The following is a 12335-nucleotide window of genomic DNA, read 5'->3' on the forward strand; positions in this document are numbered from 1 at the left end:
CAGCACAAGTGGCTGGATGAACTAACCATTCTAAGGGCTTTTCTAGACTATGGAGAAGATCGACCCCCTGGAGGTCGATCCTCTAACTTTCACTTTAGTGGGTCTAGTGTAGACACCAACTTGAATCCTGAGGGCGACCCCCACTGGTGTTGTGACCTCCTTATTCTGTGTGCGCCTATCGGCTTCCCACAGTGTAGATGCTGCAGCAGCTTGGCTTAGGGGAAGCTGAATCCAGCTACACATTTTGCTTATCTGGATGGCGTATCTTAAGCCAATCTGCCTGGTCTAGTGTGGACCTAGGTTAAGAGTCTATCTGAAGCCCTAGGTATGAATTTGCATGACTGGCCCATTCCACCATGTGCATCACCACAGCTTCATATTTTTGTCACATTAGGACTGATGAAGCTCCTTTGCATATATCTACCCAAGTCAGAAACTACAGCTCTGAAGATCAGGCTGTGCCCACAAAAGCTCATGATACCATCTACATGTTTTGTTAGTCTATAAAGTGCTACCAGACTATTTGTTGTTTTTTTCAAAGAAGAAAGAGAACCCCACCTGCTTAGGTGCTGGGACATGTTTTACTAAGATGGGAAAGGAAGCAAAACAAAAGTGGCTCATCACTTTTTTCATAAGAGGGAATAGAGAGGGTGCGGTACTTCTCTGCTTGTAAAATACACCAGCTTCCACTTCCTTTATGTGAATAATGTAGTGGCCTGGCATACTTGCCAGATTACTCCTCACCTGCTCAAGATCTGTTGCCCCTGGTCCCTCAGAGCCTCCCTCCATGTTTTTCTGCCCCTTTAGTGGTAGAAGTGTGACACCCAAAGTGACCAAGGTCTCTCGCTTCTCATGTTGCTATCTCCATTGGCCCACTGCTATTCTCGGTACTATAGGACACTGACTTGATCACATTGTGCAAAAAGGACAGGTAGCAGAAGGAATTCCAGTGTGCAGGATGCAGTTCAGTAGAAAGTCTTGTTGGTCATTCAGGTGCATTAACTCATCTCAAGACACAGGGAGGAAAACCCATGGAAATACGCTTCTCAATGCAGCCAGGACCCACGTCATCTGTAAAAGTGCACTCAGAAGCAAACAGAGGATGATGCATCATATGGAGTGTAGGTGTAGAGACTATGGCATGGATAGCAGTGCATAAACAGGGGTTTTTCTACATTAGCCAAGCCCTCTTTGGCCACCAAGCACAGTACTTGGTGCATTATTTGCCTCTAGTGTGACAATTGGTGAGTTCTAGCTACACAGCTAATTCTACTTACAGCTTCTCTGAAATCTGGGATTAAGATACCTACACTCATTTACGGTATCATACTAATACTACCACCAGAATCTCATGCAGATGTAACAGAACTCTGAGTTTTTTAAGATCAGTGCTTTAGTCATTGCTGAAGCATCCTTTTCTTTTTTAAGCAAAGGAAAAGACTCATCTATTTGGAGTAAAAAAGGAACAAAAACTGAAGACGTTAATAAACATGATGACAATCTCTGGGACTACTAACTTTTGTCTGAACGAAGTGCTTTTAAAAAAAACCCACTACACTAAATTGAATCTTTTTAATAAAGGTTTATTTTAAAGTAAGTCCTATTTTGTTCGGTGTGAATAAAACTCTTAGGGTAACAGCCTGTCTTTCACAGTTAATTGCTGGTTGTCTCCTTGAATATCATCATTTGCATAATTGTGATTCTTTTCAATAAAAAAGGGATTATATAATCTTGGAGAAGCAAACATCATAAAATTTAAATTTACATGAAATTAAAGGAATAAATGTGCCATGGTAACAGAACTATTAACTTCCACCAAAAGAATAAAGTCTTTTAATATTATAGTCTCTGTATTTATAGAAAATCGCTTTAGACTATACTATTCCTCAAATGTCATGCAAAATTAAAACATCAGAACTTACTTTGAAGCTACAGCATTGAAATGGATATTAATGCCCACTTATTGTTTGTAATAAAGGACATAAGATATCTTGAAGTTGGTGTTATACTTTGATTTAGGTTTAGGTTTAGGTTTTGATTTATACTTTGAAACTGCCACCTGGAAGAAGAAAATATCTATTTAGATAGACAGCATTTTATTTTATTAACAAGTGTGAGTTTCCAATGTATTTATATGCTTTACCCTATACACTACCTTTGGTCTTTAAATGCCCAGGTGCATCTATAAAAAGGAATAAATTCTATCAATTACCTGAAGATGTTCAGGTCATATTAGGATTTTCACGGTCATATAGTATTGGACTAGATATACACAGTAGTGTCAATGACAGTTTGGTCAAAAATTTTGTCAAAATGGAATATGAAGAAAATGCCATTTTTATCTACATAGATGTTTAGGCAAATATACTCTTTTGAAGAAATTTTGTTGAGAAAAAATAGACAAGACATTTTTGATAATATTGAATTGAGATTTTTCTCTAGATTTTTGGAATGGAACTTTTACAGTTCGAAAAAGATGTTTCAAAAACATCTATGATTCTATTATTCTAACTTTTATATGTGGTTATAAAGTTTGACAATGGCAAAATCAAAATAACATTTCAACTGGCTTAAAATACTTCTTCTGGAATTTCAATTCTTGAGAAATCTTTTTTTTTTCTCTCATTATGTTTCAGAACACATAACTTTCAAAACTGTAAGATGGCAAATGTGGTTCCTGTGCACCTCTGATGTCAACGCACACATAAAATGTTTGTGAAATTGTAGGTCTCAATTAATGCAGCTTGAAAACAGCTTTTTATTAAGTCACCTAGATTACTTACTTTAATAAGTGTATGTTTTCTTATTCAATGATGTGTGGTGATTGTTGAAGTTCATAAGTGAACCCTGAAAGAATGGTTCTCTTAGGTATGGTGTTTTACATTGCTTCCCCTTTTCAAAAAATGTGCACCCAGAATGTTGAGGTAGGTGACAGAGACACTTTTGAAAAAAGAGGAGAAAGTATAAGTTCCAATGACAGCAGATGACAAAAAGTTCTGCTCCCCTTTACTGAATGGCCCACACTTTTACATGACATCAGAATCTGGGCAGCAATGGATTTGATCAATCCTGCCCTGCCCCTTTTGAAAATGTTGCCAGAACCAAAAGTTGGGGTATATGGCTCTTTTGAAAGGAGAATTTTTGGCCCTGCATACTAATCTCCACCTCAATATGTCTCCTTAGAAAAGGAAAAAGGGGATTTGAAATAAAGAGTTTAGAGAAGTTAGCAGAGAAATAGTTACATGGAATTTAACTGTAAAAGAATAAAACCAAAATCTCTGCAAAATAATGTCCAAGCTTTAAAAGTCATTGATTTAGAACATTTCTTCATTGAAAAGAAAATTGGAAACACTCAAGTCAGGTTAAAAAAGCAGCAGTTAAGGGTGCAAATGACATTGATTATGAACCTCAGGCCATGGGAGAAGAGCTGGTAATCATTTCTGAGGGGCGTGGGGCAAAAAAGTGGTAATTAGTGAAAGGCCACACATTTCTATTATATTAATAGAGGAGATGCAGGGTCTAAGATGTTCATTGGGTACAGGAGGGACTCTGGGTAGGTACTGGGGTGCACTAGGTGGTGTCTGGCCTGGGATGGAGTTTGGGTGAAGGAAAGGGTTATGACCTGAGGCAGGAGTTCTGGGTGCAGGTTCTGGGAGGTGGTTTGGAGCAGGACAGAATTCTGACCTGGGGAAGAGGTGTATGAAGGGTGGAGAGCACAGGGTGTTGGGTTTAAGTCCTGCCCCCTTCTCCCTTCACTCCCTGGGAGCAGCTGGACAGCCAACACATGCTGCTCCAGGGATGGAACTGGCACCCGCATTTGGAAAGCAGGATAAGGGATGTCGTGAAAATATGGAGGTGGAGTGTGAACTCAGGGATAGGGCATCAGCCTCTGGACCACAGGGTGGTGGACTCGAGTGCCCCCCAACACCCACTCAGGTAGTGGCCTGGCAGGCAACACCAAGTGCCCCAGGGATGGAGCTGATGCCCACATTAGGAACTTTTCTTTATTAGTTCCCATGATAGAAGAACTAGAGGACACCAAATGAAATTAATGGATAGCAGGTTTAAAACTAATAAAAGAAAGTTCTTCACACAGCGTGTAATCAACCTGTGGAACTTCTTGCCAGAGGAGGCTGTGAAGGATAGGACTATAACAGAGTTTAAAGAGAAGCTAGATAATTTCATGGAGGTTAGGTCCATAAAAGGCTATTAGCCAGGGGATAGAAATGGTGTCCCTGGCCTCTGTTCGTCAGAGGCTGGAGAAGGATGGCAGGAGACAAATCGCTTGATCGTTGTCTTCGGTCCACCCTCTCTGGGGCACCTGGTGCTGGCCACTGTCGGCAAACAGGCTACTGGGCTAGATGGACCTTTGGTCTGACCCAGTACGGCCATTCCTATGTTCTCTATCCCCTAAGCCACTCCAGAACCAAAACCACCTCCCTACTTTCAGGGCATCCCTTATCCTGCCTTCATAATGTGGGCGTCAGCTCCATCCCTGGGGCCCTTGGTGTTACCTGCTAGGCTGCTACCTGAATGGGGGTTGGGGACACCCGAGTCCACCACCCTGTGGTCCAGAGGCTGATGCCCTATCCCTGAGTTCCCGCTCCACCTCCATATTTTCACCAGGTCCCTTATCCTGCTTTCCAAATGTGGGTGCCAGTTCCATCCCTGAAGCAGCATGTACATAGAGCACTTGCCTGGGAAGCACAGGGTGCTTGATTCAAGTCCTGCCCACCCTGGGAGAAACCAAACAGCCAACACTGGATAAGGGACCCTCTGATGGTAGGGAGGTGGTGTGGGTCCTCGAGTGGACTAGGGGATACAGCATTTGCCTGGGGAGGGTAGCCAACATCAGTTACCCCAAGGATGGAGCTGACTCCAGTATTCAGAAAGCAAGACAAGGGGCCCTCTGAAGATGGGGGAGGGGGGACTGGAGGGTTATAGGGCATTTGCCTGCAGGAGGGCAGGGTTGTAAGTTTGAGTCCCACTCATCCTGGGAGCAGCCAGACATCAATACCGGTATTTCTCAATACTCTCTGTGTGGAGATGGGGTACAGAAGTGTGGGGAGGAGGGACAACCTGACATCAGTACCCCACTTATCTTCTTCCCACACCCTGCATAGCAAGCAGGAGCTTCCCAAGGGGCAGCTCCAAGGCAGAGGGCAGGAGCAGCATGACAGTAAGTGAAGGGGCAACTGAAGAAACAGCACTTGACAGCTTCCTGGCCAAACAAGTCAGGATCACCTGTCAGAGGCTCAAGATCTTCTGGTGGATCCCAGTCTACTGGTTGGTGACCACTGCTCTAACATGTGAGAAAGGGTTTACAACTCTTCACTGGACAGAAATGTCAGGAGTGAAAAAATGTTCCTCATTATGCCTGACACTAAGGCTACAACTACACTACACATTTTTGTGATGGAAAATATGCTAATGAGGGACTCATTAGCATAAGCCACAACATCATTAGCATATTTTCTACCATTTCTTTTTGTGCAAAGGGTTTTTGCGCAAAAAGAAGCAACGAGACCTTTTTTGGGGGTGCAAAAACGCCATTTTGCACAAGAGCCTTATGCGTATCCCAGAGAGGCATAAGGATCTTGTGCAAAGCTGGGTTTTTGCACAAAAAACCCTGTCCATGCTGCTTCTTTTTGCAGTGTAAACCTAGCCAAGGAGCGCTCACTGCTCTGGAGCCTCCAGCTAGCTAGTTCTGTGAATTAGCTCAGACACCCTATCACAATTCTAAAAAAAACCCTACCAGCCATTGAAGAAGTCTATACTTTTAGAACATTACTTAGCTAAAGAGAACAACAAAAGATTGTCAAAACCAGCCAAACTGACACCCACAAGTTCTGAGAAAAGGAGGGCAACTAATATGTCTGTATTATAGTAGCTTCCCTATTTTAATAAACTCTCTTCTCCTATTGATGACAGACTCCTTTATCCTAACAGCAGTGGGTGACATTGTCCACTGTGCACTGGAGACCTTCTTAGAATTGTTTAACAAGTTTTGAAGATCCTTATCAAAGCAACACTTAAAGTTTCATGGAATTTAGTTTAATACTTACGCTAATGTTACGCTAATGTTTAATACTTACGCTGTGTTCTTCCAGTGCTTCTCTATGGAGCAGAATGTTGGCGCATGATACAACGAGACCTTAGTAAATTGTCTACATTCCATACCAAGAATCTTAGAAGAAAAATCAGGATATTTTGGCCAAATAAAATTTCCAATGAAGATCTACTGTCTCAGTGTAAACAAGAAGACATGGCCACTATAATTATGAAAAGACGCTGGCGATGGATAGGTCATGTGTTACGAAGAGAAGACGGATCTATTATGAAAATTGCACTCCACTGGAAACTAGATGGGAAGAGGAAGAGAGGAAGACCAAAAACAACCTGGCGCCGAACGGTAGAACAAGAATTAAAAGACCATCATCACACTTGGGGAACAATAGGCGCTTTGGCCTGTGACCGACAGAAGTGGAAGGACTTTGTTGCTGCCCTATGCGCCATTGGCGTAACGGGCAGTAAGTAAGTAAGTAAGTTACGTTAATGTACTTTAAAAATGAGCATGTCCTTTCTGGGCATCAAACTGGGCTAAAATGAGCTAACTAGGTATGTACATGACTTTGGGATTTGACCTGCACTTAACTTGTATTTGCAAACCTATTATTCATCTCAGCATGATATTAAGAAAAAAGAAAAAATGTGTGCTATGTCAAGGAAAAATCTTGCATACAGATAAATCAAGTTACGTGTGGGGAACCTGATTCATTCTGGGATTACCAAAAAAAAATGGAAGATTTACTAAAGAAATTTCATAAAGTTTAATTTTTTTTCCCCTCAAATCTATAATCAAAAGGATGAGTGATGCAATCTTTTACTACGCCTATATTATGACAAAGAAATAAGAAATAACTTGCAATCATAATGCACTATTTTAAAAAATTATAAAGAAAGGTGAAGGAGAAGGAAATACTATATTTTGGAATAGCCATGGAACTTAAATTTTCATTTCAGATTCCCATAGTGCTAATATGGGCAAAGATTTACATGCGAATACCTATTTTTTGTCCTAGTTTTCCTCCCCCAAAAGCTAACCCATTGAGCATTTAAACTCAGTGCATCAGTGGGCTGAACACTAGCCATCAAGTCTTTTCTCCATTGAATTTCAGCTTCCTCTCTTGAGTAGATTGGCTGATGACATTTGGGCCAACATTGGAACAGGGAAATGTATGATGGAATTCAAAATAGGCAGGCAACCTAAGGACACAGAACTCAGCAATACTGAAATACATTCTAGCTACCGAGACTCGCACCGCTCCCGCTGCAGACCATTGCTCGGCCACCAAAGTTTCTGACCCTGCCACCGGCTTAGCTTGACTACCATGGAAGGACACTCAGCTGCTGGCCTTCCTGCAGCCAGCCTGGCTGGGTTCCCAGCCCCCGCAGTACTCCTGACTCCTGCCAGACCCTGGATGTTGTCAGACCAGGGAGTTCCTGTTGACTTGTACAACTTCACCTGCAGGTTTGCCATTTTGGCCTGTATCAATGACAAGAGCATGTTTTGTAAAGTGCAAACAGACAGATGAACTCTATGGTCCAGTATCTCAGCAGGACACCCCTCCATGGTTAAAATGGCATTGCTAACACATCTTTGAGCTTTGAACTCACAAAGTGCACGCTAGCTGAGATACAAAACAGACACCTGAAAAGATTCTAAACGGATTGAAATGATTCAAAACAGATTGAAATGATTTCAGCTGACTATCCTGAGCACATGGAGCTTTCACGGATAAAACCCACTTCTTCAGATGGGATGATCTTGAGTGGAGAAAAAAGGGGACCTTCAGAATAAGAAGGGAGATGGAGAAAAAAAAAACCCTGTCAATTGTAGTCCTGGTGCTAATGAGGCTGAATGGGCTGGAAGTGTCCCACACTTCAATTTTGATGTCAATAGGGTGTTGAATGTAAGAAAAGCTGGTTATATATGCTGCGTGACCTCAGGATGGGTTACAATACATTTCAAAATCATCTCTTAAAATCTAGGGGTATGTCTAGACTACATGCCTCTGCTGACAGAGGCATGTAAAATAGGATACCCGACATAGTCAATGAAGTGGGGATTTAAATATCACTGACTTCATTAAAATAAAAATGGCCACTGTGCTGTGCCGGCTCAGATGATCATCGGCACAGTGTGCAAGTCAAGACAGGGGAAGCCTTTGTCGACCGCTCCTGTAAACCTCGTTTCACAAGGCATAAGGGAGCGCTTGAGAAAGGCTTCCCCTGCCGACCGATCCACGTCTTGACTCACGTGCTGTGCCAACGATCAGCTGAGCCGGCACAGCGCGGTGGCCATTTTTATTTTAATGAAGCCGGGGATATTTAAATCCCCACTTCATTGACTATATCGAGTAGCCTATTTTACATGTTCTGTCGGCAGAGGCACGTAGTCTAGACATACCCTAGATGTGGTAAGACACCAAGAAAAAGCAAGTGCCAATGGGTTACTATACATTCTGCAGATCCACCAGGAAACCTGAGTATTACTCAAAGTGGAGGCTCACAGATGTTGCACAAAAAGTGAGATCAAGGGACCAGCTTCCATCTATCTTCTGTAAGGGAGAGCTGAGAGTAGAATGATGACATCTTGTCAGTTCAGTGCCAATCTCATGATCCAAGGAAATCCTCCTCAATTAATAATATTAGGAAAAATGTGACAGAGATCAAAATGGTTTCTGTTGCACGGCTTTTATTTAATAGAATTTCCTGAGCAACTTGGCCATACTGTTTCAGGTGGCCCAGTGCCCATAGGTTTGAAAAGATGGCCATTTTCACTAACAGTTTGACAAAATGTACAATTTTCCTACTTACAATGAGTTAGTTGGAGGGGGGAGAGGGAAATGGGAGCATTGCAGGAATGACCCTGCCCCATCTTAAATTTTTGTGTTTCTTTAACAATGTGATACACACCTTCAGTAATTCACAACCACTCTCTGGGATCCTTTGAGAAAATATCTTAAAAGTCACATTTTAAGTTTTGGATGAACATTCGAGGGAGTTCTTACTTTATTAGATACATTTTGTCCAGCTCTTTGAGAGTAATCAGGCAGGGAATATAGTTTTCTGGTCTGCACTTCTTCCTGGAACTCCCATTGGACAGGAACAGCGAGCCGTAGCCAATGGGAGCTGCAAACAACTGTACCTGCAAACATGCGGGTATATAAAGTACCAGCAGCCTGCCAGGGCCTAACCCTAACAAACCGCCACTAGCTCATTGCTCACCACTGAACTATAGACTAGAGCCACTTTGTAATTTTATATCTGGATTTAAAAATTAAAGAGTTAAGAACCCATGTAGAATTTTCAAGTGTATAACTGGAAACCTCTACTACGAGCAGTGGCGACTGTTTGCTTGTGGGCTGTGTATTTTCCAGACTTCTCACAAGTTAAATATAAGATATTGCTGCCACCAACAGGCTAGTCTTCAGTATGTTTGCTCTTCATGCTTTACACAATGTAAAATGTCTGGTGAACAATGTGCCCACACTGACAGATTTTTAAGATACCAGTGATATAGTTTTGGTTCAACGTTAGCATGTGCTCAATACCAAAGCATCAGGGCTGACCTTACCATGAGGCGAACTGAGACGACTGTCTCAGGTGCCAGACTGTGGGGGGCACCACTAGGACCCAGACTGTAGAAAATTGTGTCTGCTGCTGGTGCATATGTATTCTCTCTCCTCTAGATGCACAGAGATGGTGGGGTGCTTTGCTGAAGGAAGGAGGGCACAAGAGACATAACAGGCAGGCAGGAGAAAAGGTGGCACGGGGGCGTCATTTGAGCTCCCCGCCTCAAGTGCCAAAATGTTGTGGCCAGTCCTGCAAAGCATTCTGCAAACCTAATGTCTTCTGCTGATCAGTGAAGCCAGGAAAGAAAATCATTTGTTTTCTTTACAAAATAGTTTTAAATCAACAACTAGCTCAGCATTGTGGGGTTATTTCGCATACTTATCTAACAGCTTTCTCAGGCTTCACAATTGCTTCTACATTGCAAAGCCCATGTTACTTTGCAAAGAAAAAGAAATTCAGTTGTAGAACATTTCCCTACATTTAATAAATAAAGACATCACATGAAATTAAAGCCTAATGACCATTTACTGAAACATGTATCAGAACCAAACATCTCCTTCTAATTTATCAGATTTCTCTACCTTTTTGCTCTGTTCTTTCACTCTAAAAAGGCAAAATTGTTTATGGAAAAAGACATATTGAAACAAATTTTCCATTCCAAAACTAAGAAGCATTTGATATGGTAAAAAACATCCTGAATATTCTAGCTTTTGATTTTTAATTATTTTTTTTTGTTTAGGGATTTAAGTTTATATGTTGAAAAAATTGAGAAAGGTCAACATGGAGACAAAGTATTTTGAGTGGCCTGATCCAACTTTTTTGGTACTTTCAGGTCCAAATTGTTAAAATGGACTATGTAACCCAGCTTTGGTCAGGATTTTTTTTCTGAAATCTTGAAAATTCTTGTAAAACAGCAAAATTCACCCAACAAACTCTCACCTCCTAGGGCTCTTCGATTACTGCACAAACATTAGATTGTTCCAACAAGCGTAGTTATTTTGCATTAGGTTTCTCAGTAGGTTAAACTTGACAAATAGAGAAACTAGAGTACAGGCAGTCCCCGGGTTACGTACAAGATAGGGACTGTAGGTTTGTTCTTAAGTTGAATTTGTATGTAAGTCGGAACTGGTACATATTGTAGGGGAAACTCTAGCCAAACATTTCTCCAGAGCTCAGTTTTATTCTCCCACACCTCACTTCCCTCAGTCCTTTATTCTCAAGCTGAGGTGTCTGCTGAGAAAAGCCGCTCCGCGTCTCCCTGGTCTGCTGGGGGGGAGGGGGAGCGCTAGCTTCGCATCTCCCTGGTCTGCTGGGGGGAAGCAGCTAGTGCAGGGTTGCCTCACCCCGTTTGTAAGTAGGGATCCGATGTAAGTCGGATCCATGTAACCCGGGGACTGCCTGTACTCTATAAAATGGATACTAAAAAACTGCCTTTATGATAATTGCTTTGTAGGGCTACTGTGTTTTGCTCCATGTAATTTGCCCCAATATGTCAAGTGTATTTTTATAAAGTTTCATTTTTTCTTAGGTTTCCAAACTGAAATTACTTTTTGCATTTTCATAGCACCACTTCTTTCATATCATACATGCATGGAAAATCATTCAATGCTTTCAGTGAGGTAGGTTAGAAAAGAAAAATATAAATGGCAGAGACAGCAGTTTTCTGTCTAGCAGAGGTTAGATGTCCAATGACTTATTGTGTTACTTTACCCAAAGAAGCATATGATTTTGATACTTTAGTGAGTAGTACGTTATCATCCAACTGGGCTCTAAACAATCCCATTGATAGTAAAAGTGAGACGGGGAGTGGGATTATTTAGTCTATCGTTTGACCAGCAGCCATGCTCCTATAGGGTACATCTAGACAGCGACACTGTTGTGGGACTCTTCCGGTATCTTGAAATAGCTATTCTGCATCTTGACGGTACATCTGTTATTTTAAAATAGCTTTTGAAATAACGGGCTCAAAAGCCTGACATCCCTATAAACCTCACCCCACAAGGATTAAGGGATATTTTAGAATATTGCTCTATTTCAAAATTTGGTGTTTTGTAGACTGTGCCAAATTTCGAAATAAGCTACTTTGAAATGCGTAGCTCAAATTGTGTAACTTATTTTGAGGTACGGGTATATGCACCCGTATAGATCAACTACATCTCAACTTTACAGGGAAGGGATTTGTAGGAATAAAATTTTTTAAATACATTAGTGCCAGTTGATTGAAAGATCACACCTCCACTAAGGTGAAAAAAAGCCCAAATGGCATGAATAACCAAAGAAAACTGAACTATAATGTACACTGATCACATGATGGCTTCTGAGCAAAAATGCAAAAACTTTCAGAATAAAAGCCCAGGCCAGATCTCCCTGGATTTTAGTCTGTGTTACAGAATGAGAACAGAGACCATGTTTGCTAACTTTCATCATGGCTCACTTTAAGTGATTCTGAATTGTTGTATGGCTGAAACAAAACTGAAAGAAACTGTTTAACCAAAAAAAAGATAAAATGTTGACTTGCATAGTATCACACCATTCTTCAGCAGTATAATTTTATTGGCTTCTTCTTGAATTCGGGCCAGTTTCTGTGGTTTATAGATTCCCCCCTCACTCCCCGCTGTGAGCAGGATGTTTTGCATTGAAGGGAAATTTTATGAATCTCTGCCTTATTGCATGCTTGTGAAATATTTCTCTAAAAT

Source organism: Pelodiscus sinensis, chromosome 13, assembly GCF_052426305.1.
Source record: "Pelodiscus sinensis isolate ZL-2025 chromosome 13, ASM5242630v1, whole genome shotgun sequence".
Classification (NCBI taxonomy): Eukaryota; Metazoa; Chordata; order Testudines; family Trionychidae; genus Pelodiscus; species Pelodiscus sinensis.